Source organism: Symphalangus syndactylus, chromosome 1, assembly GCF_028878055.3.
Source record: "Symphalangus syndactylus isolate Jambi chromosome 1, NHGRI_mSymSyn1-v2.1_pri, whole genome shotgun sequence".
Lineage (NCBI taxonomy): Eukaryota > Metazoa > Chordata > Mammalia > Primates > Hylobatidae > Symphalangus > Symphalangus syndactylus.
Genome location: NC_072423.2, coordinates 16,417,551 through 16,440,142, shown reverse-complemented (window position 1 = coordinate 16,440,142; position 22,592 = coordinate 16,417,551). Strand labels below are relative to the sequence as shown.

Here is a 22,592-nt window from a genome sequence, read left to right as displayed (position 1 = left end):
TTGGAATCTGTGATGTTAACGTTATACTTTGCTGATGACGGTGCTAACGAAATACTGTATTATGAGATTATCGTGGGATCAAGAATTGTGCAAAAGAACAGACTTCACAAACGTACACCATCACCAGGTAAACAGACTTTTAACTTTTTTAGAAAATGTTTCATATTCATCTACCTCTTCTCTAGGGGTATTCATTTAACAAGATAGAGGAATAGGGAAGTTTGTTGAGGCCAAGCTGCATTCCTTGTAGGTGCTCATGGTCCCGAAAGGCCACCTATGAGGAGGGCGAGGGTGAGAGCAGGCAGATGCTCTCAGAAGATGAAAGACCAGCTGCTAGGCTGCCAGATAACACAGAAAATACTGGCCCTGTTTCAGAACTTCAATAATAACATAATTTCGTTTGCTATAGCCAATTTTTTTTTTTACTCCCACCTTTAAATTTTTACTTCTTTTTTTTTTTTTTTTTTTTTAAAGCCTCACAGATTTTACTTCTGCTTTTCCTAGGCTTTCAGCTTTCTGGATCAAAAATAGTTTAACCTTTATTTCTGTTGAATTTAGCTTTCATGTCTGCTGTTTTGGCCTAGTGGCTTTTCTGCTTTCAAATCTTCAGCTTCATTTACAATTCATTTTTTTTTTAATGGTTGTTTAATTCTTTTAACTTTATTTGTATTTCAGTTTCTAGTTTTGGGGTTACCTAACCTTTTGAGTCCTCTTTTTAGCAAAATGTGACTCTTCTCTTCCTTCCCTTTGTGTATGGCTCATTTTGCTGATGGATTTACAGCTGCTTTGACCCTTGCGGCTCTAGTCAGGCTCCCCCTTATGTTGGAATTTTCCAGGACAGTTTTCCTAGACCTTCACCTGTGAGACTTTATGGTTCCATAGGGTCTTCGTGTTCCTTTATGGAAACAGCAGATTGGATGGAGAAGTGTTGGTTTATGATATTACATAATTCAGTCCGAGTAGGAAGATCAGTCATAAACCCCAGGAAACAACCAGTGGATTTGAGAGTGAAAAGGACCTTTTGCTTGTTAAGATTTGATTATAGAAGTCAAATCCAGAGACCCCTGGGAGTGTCCCAGGCCTGACGCTGGCAAAGAACCAATAATAGTGAATATCTGGGCAGGCATTCATCTCGGAGCACAGCTGAGTTTTGTAGCCAGATTCCTAGAACACTTCCGTACCAGCCTATATTCTTCCCTCCTTAATACCAGGCAGTCTCACCTTGACCAGTTTTGGAGGAGTCATAGGAGGGAAAGGCTCCCTTACATAGTAAGAGCCAAGCAGAGCTTGCTAGATCAGGGTTTATGAATAGGGCCAATTGTCTTTCCTAGAGAGAACTGTGGGCTATCAAATCCTGTCCTTGGTTAACTTTGGCTTACAAACAGTAAGTATTAAATTGAGCCGGGCACAGTGGCTCACACCTGTAATCCCAACACTTTGGGAGGCTGAGGTGGGCAGATCACAAGGTCAGGAGTTCGAGACAAGCCTGAGCAACATGGTGAAACCCCGTCTCTACTGAAAATACAAAAACTAGCCAGGCATGGTGTTGTGCACCTGTAATCCCAGCTACTCAGGAGGCTGAGGCAAGAGAATCACTTGAACCCAGGAGGCGGAGGTTGCAGTGAGCCGAGATTGCGACACTGCACCCCAACCTGGGTGAAAGAGCAAGACTCCATCTCAAAAAAAAAAAATTAAATTGAAAAGGAAGACTCACTTTGTAATCACAAGCAATGGATTTCCCCACACCAAGAAAGCTCTAGGAAGCACAGATACGGATAAAAGGGTTTTTCTGGATCTCTCACTTGGTTTCATGGGTCTAATATGGTGGCATCCAGGGACACTAGGATTTAATTACACTAGGTCACAAGGTGAATATATAGGTGTCCCTGGGTATCTGCAGGGGATTGGTTCTAGGACCACACTCTACCCTCCCCCCCCCCACCACCTGTGGATACAAAAATCTACTGATGTTCAAGCCCCTGAAAGGCCTCTAGCTCTGTGGATTCAAACCAGCAGATACAGAGTCAATAGTAACAAATGCTTTGCCTTCCCCAAAGGAAGGGATAAAGAAGTATGAACAGTAATGGCTGCCTGTGGGCTGCATATTTACTTTGCATAATAGTGGCTTGAGTAATCATGACTTAGCCACCCAAGCAGAGTCAATAAAAATTACTGCATTTATTCATCTGTCTTTATTCAATCTTTCCCATCCCACCCAACCAGACACTCAATACTCATTCTCTGAAGGTAATTCAAGCCTTATCTCACAATGTCTTCTCTCATTATCTCAAATCAAATTGATTAACCTCTCCTTGAAACTCTCATAAGCCTTAGAAAGAAGAAAGGAAGGGAGGAGATACAACCTGTTTCACTGTTGAAAATGAAGGAGAATATGTTCAATGATCCCTATAAGGATGTATGTCCTCATAGAACAATTTAATTTTAAAGATGACAGAAACGCACATGACACTGTTCAGTTTTTTTCTTTTTCACACCCCATCAAAACCTTCAGCTTTTACACAGAATTGTTGCTATGCTTCTTATAGAGTTCTCCAAATTTTCTCATAGAGACCCTTAAGCTATCCCATAATTCTGAATCAACAAAGCTGATGCAAAAGGGATGAGCTAGCAATGTAATTCCCACTCAGTGCATCAGGTTTTTTGGTCATTTTGTTAAATAGGATTTTAGAGTTTCCCTGTGGGTATGAGATTATGAAATTTTCCAGTTGAAGCTGTCAGTGTAATAATAAGAAATACCTTTCTTACATGTTACTCAAAACTGGCAGATTTGTGAGATAATGATTGTCTCAGCTTTAGGTGTCCACATTTGAAAAATGTAGGTGTGGTGCTCTAGGATTCCTGCAGGTAGGGAGCTGGAAAAGGTCTTTTTAAAGTCTTTCCAACTTGAAATTTCTAATAAGATTTCTAAAACAAGTCTAAATAGAGAAAAAGAATAAAAGATTTGGAGGGAAAAAAAAGCTAGAAGGAAAAAAAGTTCAAACTTGTAACATAGTTGCAATAGGCTGAGTCCACAATGAGTCCATCGGTTTGGTATGCCCATTTCATACAAGTTCCTGGGATAAGAGCCTTTTAGTCATGATGTAACCAGGCAGTGCATGGAGCACTTCTCAAGCTCTGTTTAAATACACCATTGACTTGTTGCCTATGACACCATCAAGAGTGTTCTTACAGACCCAGCCAGACAGCTAGGTCAGGCAGAGCCCAAAATAGGCCACCCATTGACTCAGAAGCTGTTTTTCAGCCTTGAGTTCAAATTGTTTCCAGGTTTAGTCAGGGTTGAGGGGCCATGGTTCTAAAGGGTAAAGCCAAGGTGCTCAAACAGTGTAGCAGGGAAACAGCAGTCCCAAGATGAATCCCAGACCCCTTTGACAATCCAGTGAGTTTTGTCCCTCTCAAGCTCACTTTACTATCCAAATGGACTGAATGTTTAAGTCCTAACAAAATTCAAAAGATGAAATCCTAATACCCAAGGTGATGGTATTAGGAAATGGGGCCTTTGAGAGGTAATTAGGTCATGAGGCTTTGCGTTCATGAATGGGATTAGCACCCTTATGAAACAGGCCCCCGAGAGCTCATTCGCCCCTGGAGAAAGTGCTATCTATGAAGCAAGAAGTGGGTTCTCCATGGACACCAGATTTCTGGTGCCTTGATGTTGGACTTCCCAGCCTGAAGAACTATTAGAAATTTCTGTTGTGTATAAGCTACCTAGTGTATGGCATTGGGTTACAGCAGCCCAAACAAAGACACAGATCTTTACTTACTCCCACACCCCAAAATAGAAATATATGTAAAATTGTGCCTACAAAATCACACTTCTTCTCAAAGGTGAATGAGTAAGGCTACTATTACTTATTGGAAAAACAAAATAATATGGTAAATCAGTTTTTGATATCTAATCATTTTGGCTTACGTTTACTATGGCAATAGATGTTGAAAGTGATGACTAACAAATGAAATCATAGACACTACACTTTGCCTGGTGATGATGGGTGTGGTGTACACTGCTAGTTGCTGAGGCAACATCATGTCTCTATTTCATCCTCATTAAGAAAATTTTAATTTTTACAGGAATGGCAGTGTGCCCGGTGAAAAAACTACAGTTACCAGACTCTCTTGCAGCTAAAGGTGGTTGTGAGACGTAGTTCAGGCAAGATACACGTTTATTGGGGTTTCTGGAAATGTTCCACTTCCTGCTATAGCCACTTACTCTTCCTTCTTCATCTTTCTTCTTCTTCTCTTGGCTTGCTAATGTAACTCTCCGATGCTCGGCAGTTACACATGCAGGACAGAAAAGCTGAAAGGTCAAATGAGCTGGCCCTGGAGCAGCTGCACTGGGCCCTGAAATGAATACCTTCGTAGTGTTTGCAAGATAAATAAACCTCTTATTTGTTTAAATGGTGTCAACGTTTCTGTTACTCTCAGTTAAATCAATCCCAACCAGAGAGTGCAGATTGAGAAACATCAAAATTTTCCAAAATTCTATGGGTTTTATTCATATCAAGTTGTCATCTTTATTTTCAGATGAAGGAGAACTTTAGAAGGATGTGTTTGTTGTCTGCATGCTTCGTTGCAACAGCCCTGCCACACTAGGAGGAGGACAGGTTTTGGGTCCTGTCTTGGTGATAAAGGTAAAACTAAAGGACAATCAAACCTCATCAAACTTCTCTTCTGAGGTAAGCTGTTGAATACAATATTTTATTGAATATAATAAAAACAAAGAGAAATGTCAACAATAATGATACCAGAATGCATCCTGTATTTCTATTAATGAGGAAACTGTTATGGAATTAATACATAGAATTGATTGTATGGTATATTGCCTATTTACAGTGTCATCCCATGCCATTATCTAACTATTTACAGAAAAAAAAAAAAACTTTTATGTAAAAGCAAGGAAAATGAGAGAAACAATAATTTCAAAGGGGGATCTAATTTCACATGAGGAATACCAGCTGTCAATGAACCTATACTGACTGTGTTTTTGATAAAACTAATAGTCCAAGCACCTAGAACTGTTACCCCTTTAATTGTTGATCCCTCATTTTTTAAATCATAAATATGAGTGGCTACCTGCCTCCTTCACAAGGTCGTGGTGAGATGCCAGTGCCATTTTTTCCACCTCAATTCCTTGGGTTGCACAATTTTGTGGGGATTTCCTGGGAAAACTTCAAAGCAATTTAAACAGATCTGTCCCAACCATGCAATTACAGGAGCTGATGATGTTTCAGAAACAGTGACAAAGTTCAGAATCCCATTCTTCCATCCTAGATGGGAAACATCAACTTTCCTGATGGTGAGTTTCAGAGTCCATTCCCAAGAGTGGGGGTGGGGAGGTGGGGTTAGGGGCTGTTGACAGGCAATGATTTCTGTGGAGTAGAAGAGAGGAAAAGAGAAAAAGAATTTGTTAGTCGTGACAGACACTTCAGTTAATTGGTCTTCATCCACCTTTTCCTTGCCTGCCTCTCAATGTAGATGCTGAAAAAGCAAGATACTCATTTTTTCCAGCCACCCTTGCAGAGCCAGAAAGCCCATGAGATTCAGTAGATGTAAGATCGAGAAAGATTTTCATTCCTGGATGAAAGGAGACAGGGCTGGAAGAAGAGTTTTCTCTTGCCATCTTTGCAGTCTCTCCACTTCTGACGTGTACAGGGTCAAGTAAAGACTTGCTGTCTAGAAGTGTGGCAATGATTGGGTGGCCATGAATCATCAAACTTAAATATAAAAACTAAACATGCTGCAGATGTTGGAGTGGAAGGAAGAAAGCAGGGAACCCCATGACCAGTCTGGGAAAATTTACCTCTGAACATCTTATTAAGTACATATTGAATGTCCTTCCTTAGCAAGTAGGTTGTTCCTGCCAGGTCTCGTATCCCTCAGTCTTGAAGAACATACACTGACACAGATGAGTGGGATGCACAAAATCATAGAAATTCCAGAAAGGTAACCCCAAAGAAACTCAAAAACAATACAGCTCTAACAGTTAAATCATGAATAACCAGTCTCAAACTTAGCATGTTAGTTCTTGGAAATATTTACCTGGCAGAGTAAGAACCCGCTGGGACAGTTTCAGGGTTCTTCAGCCACTGAATCGATTTTAAATCAATGCCAGATGCCTCTAGGAGAAATTTGGAATATCTCCTTCATTGAGAAGGGGCACAATAAGCACAGCTATAAAAATCAAGGAAACCATGAGAATAGTTTCTTATATTAATACAGCAAATATATTCCTGAAGGGATTGATAATTTCATTTTGTTTTTAATAATAATTAATCTTTGCAATATCCTGGTGGAGAGATGGAGAGATAAAGGATGATTACTACCACTTTAGAGGGGAAAAGATAGAAAGAACATGACATTAAATGATTACCTGTAAGCCATAGTTAAAATGTAGCCCCATGTAGACAGCCAGTAAGACAGCAGAGGTAAGATTCCAGATAGCTTAAGTTGTAGTTTGGCCTCTGTCCCTCAGGCACTCTCTCTAATGACTCAGCAGGTCCCAATGAGTCACTCAGTGCCTTGCACCTCCCAGAAACTAGGCTAGGATATAAAGAGAACACAGATTAAAAAGGAAAACTAAACTAATTCATTCAAACCATTGTAATTAAGGCAACCTAGTCATTTTTTGTCTCTTAAACCTTTAGAATAAAAAGGCGGCAAAGGAGAAAAAAAGAAATAAGGAAATCACCAATATAAAGAAATATACAAGAATACTTAAATGTCAGCAATACTGTCAAACAATTTCTACAAAGTAAGCAAAAATGGAGTAACTAGAAGTACCAGAGGAGAGAAATACCATAAAGATGTTAAGCATTGAGAGTTAACTAGGGTTGTCAGCAAATAAAACTTGTTTGTTAATAAGCCATGCTGTAACTCTTTCAAAATAACATAAGTGGCTTGAAATAAAGTCTACATAAGCCACGTGGCCTTTAGAATATAAATAACACTGCCTGAGTGCAAACCCTTGCCTTGCCACATACTAGCAATGCCATTTAGCTTCTCACTGCCTTCACTTTACTGATTAAGTTTATTGTGGTAGTAGTAACAGCTCCAGCCTCAGAGGGCTCTCACTTAAGAGTTAATTTATCTAAAATTTCTGAAACAGCACCTGGCCCAGAGTGAATACTATGCAAGCGTTTATTATTACAAGAATTGAATAATTAACAGGTATTTTAAAACATATTCATGTATATATTCAATATAAACATTTGGAAGATGTAAAGAACTGATCATATCATAGGACTTTAAGAATATCTCAGGCCGGGTGCGGTGGCTCATGCCTGTAATCCCAGCACTTTGGGAGGCCGAGGTGGGTGGATCACCTGAGGTCGGGAGTTCAAGACCAACCTGACCAACATGGAGAAACTCCATCTCTACTAAAAATACAAAAAAATTAGCCGGGCGTGGTTGGGGGCGCCTGTAATCCCAGCTACTCAGGACGCTGAGGCAGGAGAATCGCTTGAACCTGGGAGGCAGAGGTTGCAGTGAGCCGAGATCGCACCATTGCACTCCAGCCTGGGCAACGAGAGAAACTCTGTGTCAAAGAAAAAGAATATCTCAGCAGATTCTAAAAATTACAAAATATGAAACCCACATTCTCTGGCTACACTACAATAAGTAACCAACAATTATTTTTTTAACGGTAACATTTAAACACCCCCTCTTTGCCTCAACCCACCACCACTGAATAAGGCATGTTGTTTTATAGGGGTGAGAAGTTGGTTGATTATTGGTGGTCGCATTTTTCCTACCATGGAACCATGAGAAATTTCCCCTTTTTCTTTGTTAAGCAAGATAGCTGGTCTTGAAGTCCTTGAGTTCTGGATATCCCTGACCTAGAGGGAAGCTAATTTTGTTTTATGAGGCACATTAGGGGAAACAAGTTTTGTTCTGGGGGTGCAAAAAGAAAGTGGCCCTTCCTGGGGAGATAGTTGGATTTTATGAGACCAAGAGTTGGGAGTGTCTTCAGGTACAGGACATTGGTTGGGGACTGGCTACTGTCCTGCAATAGAGAACCAAATACCATGGCTTTTGGAGCTCAGCCAAGATCCCCAAGGTCAGATTTGATGTTAAGGGTGTGAAAGCCATGATCAGAAACTGTCTTCTAATAAAATTATATTGTAGGCATCTATTGTTACACAGTAAACTGTCCCAAAACTTTAAATTGTTGACTTACAACAATTTATTACATCTCCTGATTTTGTGGGTCTGGAATTTGGATAGGGATCATCTGGGTGGTTCTTCTGTTCTAAGAAGGGTTGGCAAAGACCACTCAGTGTTATTCAGCTGACAGGTGGGCTGGGCTGGAGGGTTCTAAGATAGTTTCCTACACAGGAAGGCTTTGTGCATGTGTCTGGTCAAAGATGGCTGAAGAATCCACTTAGCAGTGTTGGTTGAGCAGAGCACCTACATGTGGCTTGTGCAGCATGATGATCTCAGTGCAGCCAGACATTGTAGATGGTGGCTCAGGACTCCAAGCGTGAATGAGACAGAGCACCATGGTCTTTTATAACCTACACCAGAAGTCCTCTACTGTCACAGGTACTGTTTACTGGTCAACTCAGTCACAAGCCAGCCCAGATAAAAGAGAAGGGCTCATAACCCCCTTAATAGTAGGAATGTCAAAAACTTTGCAGCCACAACTTTAAACCACCACAGCTATGTCAGTTTAAGCTTAGGGGAACATCAAAATGAACTGGGAATCAGGGTCCTTTCTCCCATTTCATGGACTCCATACGCCACCAGAATTCATGTGTAAATGTACCTGATGGAAGAGAAGCCAGAAGGTTTTAATTAAATATTTTTAATCGCATCAAGAAAATATCCTTAAATTCTTATTTTACTGAAGTTTTAAAATTGTTACACATTTAAAACAAATGTATTCATGTAAAAAGTACCACAGAATTTAAAATATCTCTTCTTCACTGTACCTCAACAGATTTCTGTTGGCTGCTGTGGCAAATATCACACACTTAGTGACTTCGAATAACACAGATGTATCATCTGACAGGCTGGAGATGGTAAGTGCAGCATAGGTCTCATTGAGCTAAAATCTACATGTTCAAAGTGCTGAGTTCCTTCCTAGAGACTCTTGCGGAGAATCTGTTTACTTGCTCATTTAAGTTGCTGGCAGAATTTAGTTCTTTGAGGTTGTAGAACTGAGATCCTCATTTCCCCATTCCTAAGTTCCAAAGGCCATCCACATTCTTTGGCTCAGGGCCTCCCCTTCATCTTCAAAGCCAGCAATGGCAGGTCCAACTCTTGTCAAACTTTGCATCTTTCTCCCTCTTCCTCACTTCAGCCAGAAAAGATAACCTGCTGTGAAAGATTCAGGTGATTGGATTGTTTGCATTTAGATAAATCCAGGATAATCTCCCCATCTCAAGATCCTTAACTTAATCACATCTGCAAAGTTCCTTTTGTCACAAAAGGCAATATACTCACAGTTTCTGGGGATTAAGATGTGGATATGTTTAGGGGCCGTTATTCTGCCTATCACACTTAAAGCTCCCTATCTGATTTCTAAAATCTTTTGGTCTGTTACCAGTGTAAACTACTATTTCTGGATTTTCTTGTTTAGGTTAGACCTTAGCATTAGGGCATTAACTGTCGACTTACTTTCATAAATATAATGCTTTAATTCTTTTATATACCCACACACTCACACACATACATATTGTTTCTTCCCTCATTCTCCCAAAAGTGTTCTATCCCAATTTTTGGAGGTATTCAAATTATTATAAGCCAGTAAATATTTTTATAACTAAAACATATATTGTGCTATGATTATTTTTTCCTGTATAACATTTCTTGTACAACTGCAGTCTCATTATTTGTCACATTTTTTTCATTCACTTAATTTTCTATGTATTGGTCATCTTTGAAGTTTTCATCAGAATTGGAAATTATTTCTCAGTACATTGAAACACAACAGATAATCTATACATTTTTCTTTCTTCTTGAAACATCCCTACTTCTCCTCATGCTTTTTCCTTTGAACTTGGATGGATTGCTCTCTAGTCTACTGTAGCTGCTAACCTTAAGATATCCTTAAGTTACTCTTAGTATCACTCCGAGTGATACTTAGTGAGTTATCTTATTATCACTCCAAGGATTCCCTTCATATTTCTCCTATGTTGGGGATCACCTGTCTCTGGGTTTACTCCCACTTTTTGTTGGAGCACATCCTCCAATAGCTCCCTGAGAAAAAGTGCATGATTATTTTTTCTTCTTTAGTTTGAATGCCTTAAAATCTCTTTATTCCACTCATTTGTATGTCTGTTTGTTTACTGGTTAGGCTCTGTGTAGTATTCTGGGTTGGAAATCTGTCTCCCTCTGTCTCCAGAACAAAGCCGAGATTGGTGAGGATATGGTGTGGCCAGTGGCCTACATGGCATGTCATATCAATGGAGTGACAGAGAAGGATACTTGTGAAGAGAGAGTTAACCAGAATGATGTCTCCCCAAGCACATTCTCAGGAAGATCACTTTCAGAAGAGAATAGACATGGTACTTGAGGATCTGGGAACTAATTCTTTTAAACTATCCATACCTGCTTACTTAAGAGAAGTTTACATGTATTTAACCTCTAGACTTTCATGTACTTAGCTCAGTTGGCATATTGCTGTTCTAAAACATCAAATCTTCCTGGAAATGTGGGAACCAAGAGGTAGAGAGACATAAATACCAGGCTCCCTCTCTTCTTTACTTATCTCCCAAAACCAGAGACAAAAAGCTTTAGCTATTTCTTTCTTCTGTATCACATCCTTTTTCCACCCTATAGAACACCAGTAAAAGTGGTTTGGTGGCCTCTTTGTGATTTTGATGTTCAGTAACCTAAGTTTCTCTAGATTATAGAATCCAGAATACTCAGATATGGCCATGAGTGATGACAATTGTCCTTTATTATTTTTCCTTTTAAAATTTATATCAGAGGCCGGGTGCAGTAGCTCATGCCTATAATCCCAGTACTTTGGGAGGCTGAGGCAGAAGGTTCACTTGAACCCAGGAGTTCGAGACCAGCGTGGGCAACATGGCCAGACCCCAACTCCATTAAAAAATATAAAAATTAGCCAGGTTTGGTGGTACTACTTGGGAGGCTGAGATGGGAAGATTGCTTGAGCCTGGGAGGTTGAGGCTACAGTGAGCTGGGATCACACCATTGCATTCCAGCCTGGGAGACAGAGCGAGAACTTATCTCAAAAAAAAGAAAAATACATATATATATATATGAAACTTGCATGGTTCCCTTTGAAAGATAATTAATTTAAGATACATATGCATTTTAGATTTTTAAAAAGACATCTTTTTTTTTTTTTTTTTTTGAGACAGTTTTGCTTTTGTTGCCCAGGCTGGAGTGCAATGGCACAATCTCAGCTCACTGCAACCTCTGCCTTCTGGGTTCAAGCAATTCTTCTGCCTCAGCCTCCCGAGTAGCTGAGATTACAGGCACGTGCTACCACGCCTGGCTACTTTTTGTATTTTTAGTAGAGACGGGGTTTCACCATGTTGGTCAGGCTGGTCTTGAACTCCGGACCTCAGGTGATCCATCTGCCTCGGCTTCCCAAAGTGCTGGGATTACAGGCGTGAGCCACCACACCCAGCCAAAAGACATCATTTTTAAGTATTCAAGTTAGGAAGGAAAAGAAAGACTTCAAGAATTTTCTAATCACCTGTATCTTTGTTGTGAGCAATTTTGGCATATGTGCCTGCTAATGTCATACTAAAAATTATGATTAATTTTAGAAACATTTTAAAGGAAGTAATTAAGTCCTAGAGACTAGGTATTATAGCAGTGTTACAACCTTATGCTCTATAAGTTTTTTTTTTTTTTTTAATGTTGGCTACCACTTATTTGTGTGTGTGTATGTATGTTTTTTTTATTGTTGTTATACTTTAAGTTCTGGGGTACATGTGCACAATGTGGAAGTTTGTTACATATGTATATATGTGCCATGTTGGTGTGCTGCACCCATTAACTTGTCATTTACGTTAGGTACATCTCCTAATGTTATACCTCCCCCTGCCCCCATCCCACGACAGGCCCCGGTGTGTGATGTTCCCCTTCCTGTGTCCAAGTGTTCTCATTGTTCAATTCCCACCTATGAGTGAGAACATGCAGTGTTTGTTTTTTTTTCTTTTTTTTTTGTTTTTTTTTTTTTATTTTTTTATGTTTGAGAAGGAGTCTCACTCTTTCGCCCAGGCCGGAGTGCAGTGGCGCTATCTTGGCTCACTGCAAGCTCTGCCTCCTGGGTTCACGCCATTCTCCTGCCTCAGCCTCCCAAGTAGCTGGGACTACAGGTGCCCACCACCACGCCCGGCTAATTTTTTGTATTTTTAGTAGAGACGGGGTTTCACCGTGTTAGCCAGGATGGTCTCGATCTCCTGACCTCATGATCCGCCCGCCTTGGCCTCCCAAAGTGCTGGGATTACAGGCGTGAGCCACCGCGCCCGGCCTAGTGTTTGGTTTTTTGTCCTTGCGATATTTTGCTGAGAATGGTGGTTTCCAGCTTCATCCATGTCCCTACAAAGGACGTGAACTCACCATTTTTTATGGCTGCATAGTACTCCATAGTGTATATGTACCACATTTTCTTTCTTTTTTTTTTTTTAATTATACTTTAGGTTTTAGGGTACATGTGCACAATGTGCAGGTTTGTTACATATGTATCCATGTGCCATGTTGTTTTACTGCACCCATTAACTCGTCATTTAGCATTAGGTATATCTCCTAATGCTGTCCCTCCTCCCTCCCTCCACCCCACAACAGTCCCCGGAGTGTGATGTTCCCCTTCCTGTGTCCACGAGTTCTCATTGTTCAATTCCCACCTATGAGTGAGAACATGCGGTGTTTGGTTTTTTGTCCTTGCAATAGTTTACTGAGAATGACGTTTTCCAGTTTCATCCATGTCCCTACAAAGGACATGAACTCATCATTTTTTATGGCTGCATAGTATTCCATGGTGTATATGTGCCACATTTTCTTAATCCATTCTATCGTTGTTGGACATTTGGGTTGGTTCCAACTCTTTGCTATTGTGAATAGTGCCACAATAAACATACGTGTGCATGTGTCTTTATAGCAGCATGATTTATAGTCCTTTGGGTATATACCCAGTAATGGGATGGCTGGGTCAAATGGTATTTCTAGTTCTAGATCTCTGAGGAATCACCACACTGACTTCCACAATGGTTGAACTAGTTTACAGTCCCACCAACAGTGTAAAAGTGTTCCTATTTCTCCACATCCTCTCCAGCACCTGTTGTTTCCTGACTTTTTAATGATGGCCATTCTAACTGGTGTGAGATGGTATCTCATTGTGATTTTGATTTGCATTTCTCTGATGGCCACTGATGATGAGCATTTTTTCATGTGTCTGTTGGCTGCATAAATGTCTTCTTTTGAGAAGTGTCTGTTCGCCCACTTTTTGATGGGGTTGTTTGTTTTTTTTCTTGTAAATTTGTTTGAGTATTTTGTAGATTCTGGATATTCGCTCTTTGTCAGATGAGTAGATTACAAAAATTTTCTCCCATTCTGTAGGCTGCCTGTTCACTCTGATGGTAGTTTCTTTTGCTGGGCAGAAGCTCTTTAGTTTAATTAGATCTCATTTATCAATATTGGCTTTTGTTGCCATTGCTTTTGGTGTTTTAGACATGAAGTACTTGCCCATGCCTATGTCCTGAATGGTATTGCCTAGGTTTTCTTCTAGGGTTTTTATGGTTTTAGGTCTAACATTTAAGTCTTTAATGCATCTTGAATTAATTTTTGTATAAGGTGTAAGGAAGGGATCCAGTTTCAGCTTTCCACATATGGCTAGCCAGTTTTCGCAGCACCATTTATTAAATAGGGAATCCTTTCCCCATTGCTTGTTTTTGTCAGGTTTGTCAAAGATCAGATGATTGTAGCTGTGTGGTATTATTTCTGAGGGCTCTGTTCTATTCCATTGGTCTATATCTCTGTTTTGGTACCAGTACCATGCTGTTTTGGTTACTGTAGCCTTGTAGTATAGTTTGAAGTTAGGTAGCATGATGCCTCCAGCTTTGTTCTTTTGGTTTAGGATTGTTTTGGCAACACGGGCTCTTTTTTCATTCCATATGAACTTTAAAGTAGTTTTTTTCCAATTCTGTGAAGAAAGTCATTGGTAGCTTGATGGGGATGGCATTGAATCTATAAATTACCTTGGGCAGTATGGCCATTTTCACGATATTGATTCTTCCTATCCATGAGCATGGAATGTTCTTCCATTTGTTTGTGTCCTCTTTTATTTTGTTGAGCAGTGGTTTGTAGTCCTCCTTGAAGAGGTCCTTCACATCCCTTGTAAGTTGGATTCCTAGGTATTTTATTCTCTTTGAAGCAATTGTGAATGGGAGTTCACTCATGATTTGGCTGTCTGTTTGTCTGTTATTGGTGTATAAGAATGCTTGTGATTTTTGCACATTGATTTTGTATCCTGAGACTTTGCTGAAGTTGCTTATCAGCTTAAGGAGCTTTTGGGCTGAGATGATGGGGTTTTCTAAATATACAATCATGTCATCTGCAAACAGGGACAATTTGACTTCCTCTTTTCCTAATTGAATACCCTTTATTTCTTTCTCCTGCCTGATTGCCCTGCAGAACTTCCAACACTATGTTGAATAGGAGTGGTGAGAGAGGGCATCCCTGTCTTTTGCCAGTTTTCAAAGGGAGTGCTTCTAGCTTTTGCCCATTCAGTATGATATTGGCTGTGGGTTTGTCATGAATAGCTCTTATTATTTTGAGATACGTCCCATTAATACCTAATTTATTGAGAGTTTTTAGCATGAAGGCTGTTGAATTTTATCAAAGGCCTTTTCTACATCTATTGAGATAATCGTGTGGTTTTTGTCTTTGATTCTGTTTATATGCTGGATTACATTTATTGATTTGCGTATGTTGAACCAGCCTTGCATCCCAGGGATGAAGCCCACTTAATCATGGTGTATAAGCTTTTTGATGTGCTGCTGGATTCGGTTTGCCAGTATTTTATTGAGGATTTTTGCATTGATGTTCATCAAGGATATTGGTCTAAAATTCTCTTTTTTTGTTGTGTGTCTGCCAGGCTTTGGTATCAGGATGATGCTGGCCTCATAAAATGAGTTAGGGAGGATTCCCTCTTTTTCTGTTGATTGGAATAGTTTCAGAAGGAATGGTACCAGCTCCTCCCTGTACCAGTGGTAGAATTCAGCTGTGACTCTGTCTGGTCCTGGACTTTTTTGGTTAGTAGGCTATTAATTATTGCCTCAATTTCAGAGCCTGTTGTTGGTCTGTTCAGGGATTCAGCTTCTTCCTGGTTTAGTCTTGGGAGGGTGTATGTGTCCAGGAATTTATCCATTTCTTCTAGATTTTCTAGTTTATTTGCGTAGAGGTGTTTATAGTATTCTCTGATGGTAGTTTGTATTTCTGTGGGATCGGTGGTGATATCCCCTTTTTCATTTTTTATTGCATCTATTTGATTCTTCTCTCTTTTCTTCTTTATTAGTGTTGATAGCGGTCTATCAATTTTGTTGATCTTTTCGAAAAACCAGCTCCTGGATTCATTGATTTTTTGAGGCATTTTTTGTGTCTCTATCTCCTTCAGTTCTGCTCTAATCTTAGTTATTTCTTGCCTTCTACTAGCTTTTGAATGTGTTTGCTCTTGCTTCTCTAGTTCTTTTAATTATGATGTTAGGGTGTCAACTTTAGATCTTTCCTGCTTTCTCTTGTGCGCATTTAGTGCTATAAATTTCCCTCTACACACTGTTTTAAATGTGTCCCGGAGATTCTGGTATGTCGTGTCTTTGTTCTCATGGTTTCAAAGAACATCGTTGTTTCTGCCTTCATTTCATTATATACCCAGTAGTCATTCAGCAGCAGGTTGTTCAGTTTCCATGTAGTTGAGTGGTTTTGAGTGAGTTTCTTAATCCTGAGTTCTAGTTTGATTGCACTGTGGTCTGAGAGACAGTTTGTTATAATTTCTGTTTTTCACATTTGCTGAGGAGTGCTTTACTCCCAACTATGTGGTCAATTTTGGAATAAGTGTGATGTGGTGCTGAGAAGAATGTATATTCTGTTGATTTGGGGTAGAGGGTTCTGTAGATGTCTATTAGGTCCGCTTGGTGCGGAGCTGAGTTCAATTCCTGGATATCCTTATTAACTTTCTGTCTCGTTGATCTGCCTAATGTTGACAGTGGGGTGTAAAAGTCCCCCATTATTATTGTGTGGGAGTCTAAGTCTCTTTGTAGGTCTCTAAGGACTTGCTTTATGAATCTGGGTGCTCCTGTATTGGGAGCATATATATTTAGGATAGTTAGCTCTTCTTGTTGAATTGATCCCTTTACCATTATGTAATGACCTTCTTTGTCTCTTTTGATCTTTGTTGGTTTAAAGTCTGTTTTATCAGAGACTAGGATTGCAACCCCTGCCTTTTTTTGTTTTCCATTTACTTGGTAGATCTTCCTCCATCCCTTTATTTTGAGTCTATGTGTGTCTCTGCACGTGAGGTGGGTCTCCTGAATACAGCACACTGATGGGTCTTGACTCTTTATCCAATTTGCCAGTCTGTGTCTTTTAATTGGAGCACTTAGCCCATTTACTACATTGAAGGTTAATATTGTTATGTGTGAATTTGATCCTGTTATTATGATGTTAGTTGGTTATTTTGCTCGTTAGTTGATGAAGTTTCTTCCTAGCATCGATGGTCTTTACAATTTGGCATGTTTTTGCAGTGATTGGTACCAGTTGTTCCTTTCCATGTTTAGTGCTTCCTTCAGGAGCTCTTGTTGGGCAGGCCTGGTGGTGACAACATCTCTCAGCATTTGCTTGTCTGTAAAGGATTTTATTTCTCCTTCACTTATGAAGCTTAGTTTGCCTGGATCAGAAATTCTGGGTTGAAAATTCTTTTCTTTAAGAATGTTGAATATTGGCCCCCACTCTCTTCTGGCTTGTAGAGTTTCTGCCAAGAGGTCTGCTGTTAGTCTGATGGGCTTCCCTTTGTGGGTAACCCGACCTTTCTCTCTGGCTGCCCTTAACATTTTTTCCTTCATTTCAACTTTGGTGAATCTGACAATTATGTGTCTTGGAGTTGCTCTTCTTGAGAGTATCTTTGTGGCATTCTCTGTATTTCCTGAATTTGAATGTTGGCCTGCCTTGCTAGGTTGGGGAAGTTCTGGATAATATCCTGCAGAGTAAGTTTTCCAACTGTGTTCCATTCTCCCTGTCACTTTCAGGTACACCAATCAGACATAGATTTGGTCTTTTCACATAGTCCCATATTTCTTGAAGGCTTTGTTAATTTCTTTTAACTCTTTTTTCTCTAAACTTCTCTTCTTGCTTCATTTCATCCATTTGATCTTCAATCACTGATACCCTTTCTTCCACCTGATCAAATCAGCTACTGAAGCTTGTGCATGTGTCACGTAGTTCTCGTGTCATGGTTTTCAGCTCCATTAGGCCACTTAAGGACTTCTCTACACTGGTTATTCTAGTTAGCCATTCGTCTAATCTTTTTTCAAGGTTTTTAGCTTCTTTGCAATGGGTTCAAACTTCCTCCTTTAGCTCAGAGATGTCTGATCATCTGAAGCCTTCTTCTCTCAACTTGTCAAAGTTATTCTCCATCCAGCTTTGTTCCGTTGCTGGCAAGGAGCTGTGTTCCTTTGGAGGGGGAGAGGTGCTCTGATTTTTAGAATTTTCAGCTTTTCTGCTCTGTTTTTTCCCCATCTTTGTGGTTTTATCTACCTTTGGTCTTTGATGATGGTGATGTACAGATGAGGTTTTGGTGTGGATGTCCTTTCTGTTTGTTAGTTTTCCTTCTAACAGTCAGGACCCTCAGCTGCAGGTCTGTTGGAGTTTGCTGGAGGTCCACTCCAGACCCTGTTTGCCTGGGTATCAGCAGCGGAGGCTGCAGAACAGCAAATGTTGCTGAACAGCAAATGTTGCTGCCTGATCGTTCCTCTGGAAGCTTCATCTCAGAGGGGTACCTGCCCATTTGAGGTGTCAGTCTGCCTCTACTGGGGGGTGCCTCCCAGTTAGGCTACTCAGGGGTCAGGGACCCACTTGAAGAGGCAGTCTGTCCATTCTCAGATTTCAAACTCCGTGCTGGGAGAACCACTACTCTCTTCAAAGCTGTCAGACAGGGACATTTAAGTCTGCAGAGGTTTCTGCTGCCTTTTGTTCAGCTATGCCCTGCCCCCAGAGGTGGAGTCTACAGAGGCAGGCCTCCTTGAGCTGCGATGGGCTCCACCCAGTTCAAGCTTCCAGGCCACTCTATTTACCTTCTCAAGCCTCAGCAATGGCAGGCGCCCCTCCCCCAGCCTCGCTGCTGCCTTGCAGTTAGAACTCGGACTACTGTGCTAGCAATGAGCGAGGCTCCATGGGCATAGGACCCTCCGAGCCAGGCACAGGGTATAATCTCCTGGTGTGCCGTTTGCTAAGACCATTGGAAAAGCGCAGTATTAGGATGGGAGTGACCCAATTTTCCAGGTACCGTCTGTCCCAGCTTCCCTTGGCTAGGAAAGGGAATTCCCTGACCCCTTGCACTTCCCAGGTAAGGTGATGCCTCACCCTGCTTTGGCTCATGCTCAGTGGGCTGCACCCACTGTCCTGCACCTACTGTCCGACAGGCCCCAGTGAGATGAACCTGGTACCTCAGTTGGAAATGCAGAAATCACCCGTCTTCTGCGTTGCTCACGCTGGGAGCTGTAGACTGGAGCTGTTCCTATTCGGCCATCTTCCGCTGTAAGTTTTTTATAATCTTTTTGGGAAGGTAAGACAGTTAGACAGTGAACAGTTAAGGAGTCTATGATTAATTGCCAAAATGAGTGCTATAAAGATATAATCTCCGATTCAGTATCAGGAAAGACGAGAGCTGTTAGGGAATTTGCCCCAGAACTTTATTTTGTAATCTATTTAGATTTTTTTAAAAATCCTAAACTATCAGGTAGTGAGAAATGCAATCAAAAATTTCATACTAAAATTCAGAGTTACCTTAGTTATATTCTCAACCTCTGGGTCCAGACATATTCATTTCTACCACAAGTTCTGAATAGAAATAAACATTAAGATATTAAAATTGAATTTTCACCCTAAGGCTAATATGGAAATGAAGTTGAAAAAAAATACATCTATTGCTTTTACACAGAGCTTCCTAAGAGATTTTGGTTATGTGAACATTTATATGTCTTGCATTTTAACTTCCTGAGGGAACAATAGAAATATATTCCCACCCTGCTAAGGGCTTACCACCCAGTTCCTATAGAGAGGGAAATCCTTTCAACTCAAATAGTTTAACAACAGTGTTACAGTTTAAGGCTCTATCAATTAATGATGAAGGATAACAATTTACTAGTTGATAAATATTACATATTTGATGTCTGTAGATGAACTCTTTCATGCCCTTGAGCTAGTAATACATATTAATTAAGTTAAATGCAGATTTCACACTTTATCTCCCCATTACATGGCAAATGTAGATAGCTTGAAAAGTCACAAATGACTTGAAACACTATAAACGTGTAGGTATTTCAGTGTATAAGTCATAAAGGAAAAAAATATTCAGTTCAAATTGTTCTAAAGCTCAAGTTCAAATTTCCCTTTCTAGTTGACATTTGCTGAATTTCTGGAATCCACCAATTGTCTTTAAATTCTAAACAGGGAAAAACTACTTCCTTAGGAGTAAGGAAAAAAAAAACTGATGAAAATTAAATCACTTTTTAAGGCAATCGCAAAACAGCCATCAACTGTCATTACTAGGGAAATATGTAGTTAGGATTAGGAAGTAAGAACTCTTAGAGTGGGACCCTGAAGGCATAAATATAAACTACACACCACACCTTAGCTGTACTTGCCAACTGAGGCTTCAAAAATTACATGGTTTCTAATTAAGTAAATTACATTCATGTTTTTCCCATAATCAAAGGATATAGATCAAAGTTTGGCTTCACAATCTTGTTGCCTTCTGAAGAGGCATTCTCATATGAAAAAGAGGCCATTGCCTAGGTAAATCAAGAGACCAGCTTAGAAAGTGATCAAAGCCATGAACAACCCATTTTGTTAATTATTCAGGGACATGCAGACACACTTATTGAAAGCTCCAAGATCACAGCAAAGTATTGGTGCACATTTCAGCCTGGTGCCTTGGCATATTTTTTTTCATTAAAATGGCTTCATTTGGAAACCCATAAGAAAAAGCACTGCTGTACCAGAAGAAGAAAAAGAGGTTGTAGATTTTAAACTTCAATAGAATCGTTTCGGCAACTTATATATATTTTTTACCTTTAACCTATTTGAATGTGACAGCTGTAGGAAATACGTCGGAATTGAATCTTTAACAACTACAAAAGTCTTGTTTTTGAAAGAAAGTTTTGTTAGATACTGGAACAACCTGAACGAATGCAACACAGAATTATTAAAAATGCTATTTCTGGAGATAGAAAAAAGCTGTGCTAGGTTTGGAAGACTCCTGGATTTAAGGTGGCAAGAGCAGAGCAAAAACAAATCAACTGCAGGAATGTTTTCCGTTCCAGAGTAAATCTGACTGCTCAGATAATAAAAGAAAACCAAAATCCTCTTGGGTATGGTTGGGTTTGTGCACATTTTGTTGTTGTTGTTGTTGTTGTTGTTGTTGTTGACATGGAGTCTCGCTCTGTTGCCCAGGCTGGAGCACGGTGGTGCAATCTCAGCTCACAGCAGCCTCCGCCTCCCGAGTTCAAGCAATTCTCCTGCTTCAGCCTCCTGAGTAGCTGGGATTACAGGCGCATGCCAATGCACTCGACTAATTTTTTGTATTTTTAGTAGAGATGGGGTTTCACCATGTTGGCCAGGCTAGTCTTGAACTCCTGACCTTAGGTAACATGCCCACCTTGGCCTCCCAAAGTGTGCACAATTTTTAAACCACCAAAACATCATATACACCATGCAGAAATATTACAACTAAACATCTAACTGAATGGGAAAAAAGAGAGGAGTCGGGGGCTACACAAATAGGACAAGAGGCCTCAGGTTAAAAAGCTGAGGTAGGCCGGGCGCGGTGGCTCACGCCTGTAATCCCAGCACTTTGGGAGGCCAAGGCGGGCGGATCACGGGGTCAGGAGATCGAGACCATCCTGGCTAACACAGTGAAACCCCGTCTCTACTAAAAATACAAAAAATTAGCCGGGTGAGGTGGCGGGCGCCTGTAGTCCCAGCTACTTGGGAGGCTGAGGCAGGTGAATGGCATGAACCCCCGGGGGCGGAGTCTGCAGTGAGCCGAGGTCGCACCACTGCACTCCAGCCTGGGCGACAGCGAGACTCTGTCTCAAAAAAAAAAAGCTGAGGCGGCCCACCCAACCACCAGCTGGGATCTGATCCACCCTCACTGTTATGAACTGAAAGTTTGTGTCCCTCCAAAATTCATATATTGAAGCCCTAACACACCCATGTGATGGTATTTGGGGCTGGGGCCTTTCAGGGGTAATTAGGGTTTGATGAGGTCATGAAGGTAGGGCCCCCCCTAATAGGATTAGTGCCCTTACAAGAAGAGCACGGACCAGGTGCAGTGGCTCACACTTGTAATCCCAGCCCTTTGGGATCCCAGGCCAAGACAGGAGTATCACTTGAGGCCAGGAGTTCAAGACCAGCCTGGGAAACATAGTGAGACCCTGTCTCTGTTAAAAATAATAATAATAAAAAAATAGCCGGGCATGGTGGTGTGTGCCTGTAGTCCCAGCTACTTGGGAGGCTGATGTGAGAGGATTGCTTAAGCCCAGGTCGAGGCTGCAATGAGCTATGGTCGCGTCACTGTGTTCCAGCCTGGGTTTTAGTGCAACACCCTATCTTTAAAAATAATGATAATAGTAATAAGAAAAGACACCAGAGTGCACTCATGTTTGTGCATGGGTGTTCTCTCCCTCACTTGCTTTCTCTCTCTCTCTCTCTACCTGCATACACTAAGGAAAGGCCATGTGAAAACATGGTGAGAAGACAGTCATCTGCAACCCAAGGAGAGAGACTTCACTAGACACCGACCCTGCTGGCACCTTGATCTTGGACTTCCAGTGTTCAGAACTATGAGAAATAAATTCCTGTTATGTAAGGTGCCCAGTCCGTGGTATTTTGTTGTAACAGCCTGAGCTGATGAAGATGAATTTTCCTTTCAAGATCAGGTCTTGGGCTTCAGAGTCAGCCTCACTGTGGAAAGCAATGGCTAGCCTCACCTTCCCACAGAAGACTTGGTTTTATCGGAGGCAAGTTTTGTCTTGCTTATTGAGGTTATACAAAGCATAACAAAATTCACATTTTATAAAGTGACTACCATATGATCACTCTGAATTTTATTTTACCTGTCATTTCTCGGTATCAATAGGTTTTACTTCCGCTTGTTCTGGATTTCAGTGATTGACGATTGAATACAATATTTATTGAGCACCTTTTATGAGGAGATACTAATTGAACAAAATGCCTGTCCTCACAGAGTCGACATTCTGACGGAGGGTGCTAGGAGAAGAGAGGGAAAGACAATAAACATGTAAATAAACATGGCATATCAAACGTCAGATTATGACTTCCACTTCTGGCTGTGAAAAGCCATCTTGTAGCTGATTAAC

At 40.7% G+C, this 22,592-nt stretch overlaps 1 long non-coding RNA gene across 1 annotated transcript; it reads left to right on the top strand.

The window, feature by feature from the left end:
- Nucleotides 1-4,250: 4,250 nt before the first annotated feature.
- On the top strand, nucleotides 4,251-22,402 carry LOC134736346 (uncharacterized). The gene is made up of 3 exons (XR_010120302.1): nucleotides 4,251-4,694; nucleotides 5,232-5,314; nucleotides 21,941-22,402. It is a non-coding gene; the product is annotated as an uncharacterized lncRNA (long non-coding RNA).
- Nucleotides 22,403-22,592: the final 190 nt, after the last annotated feature.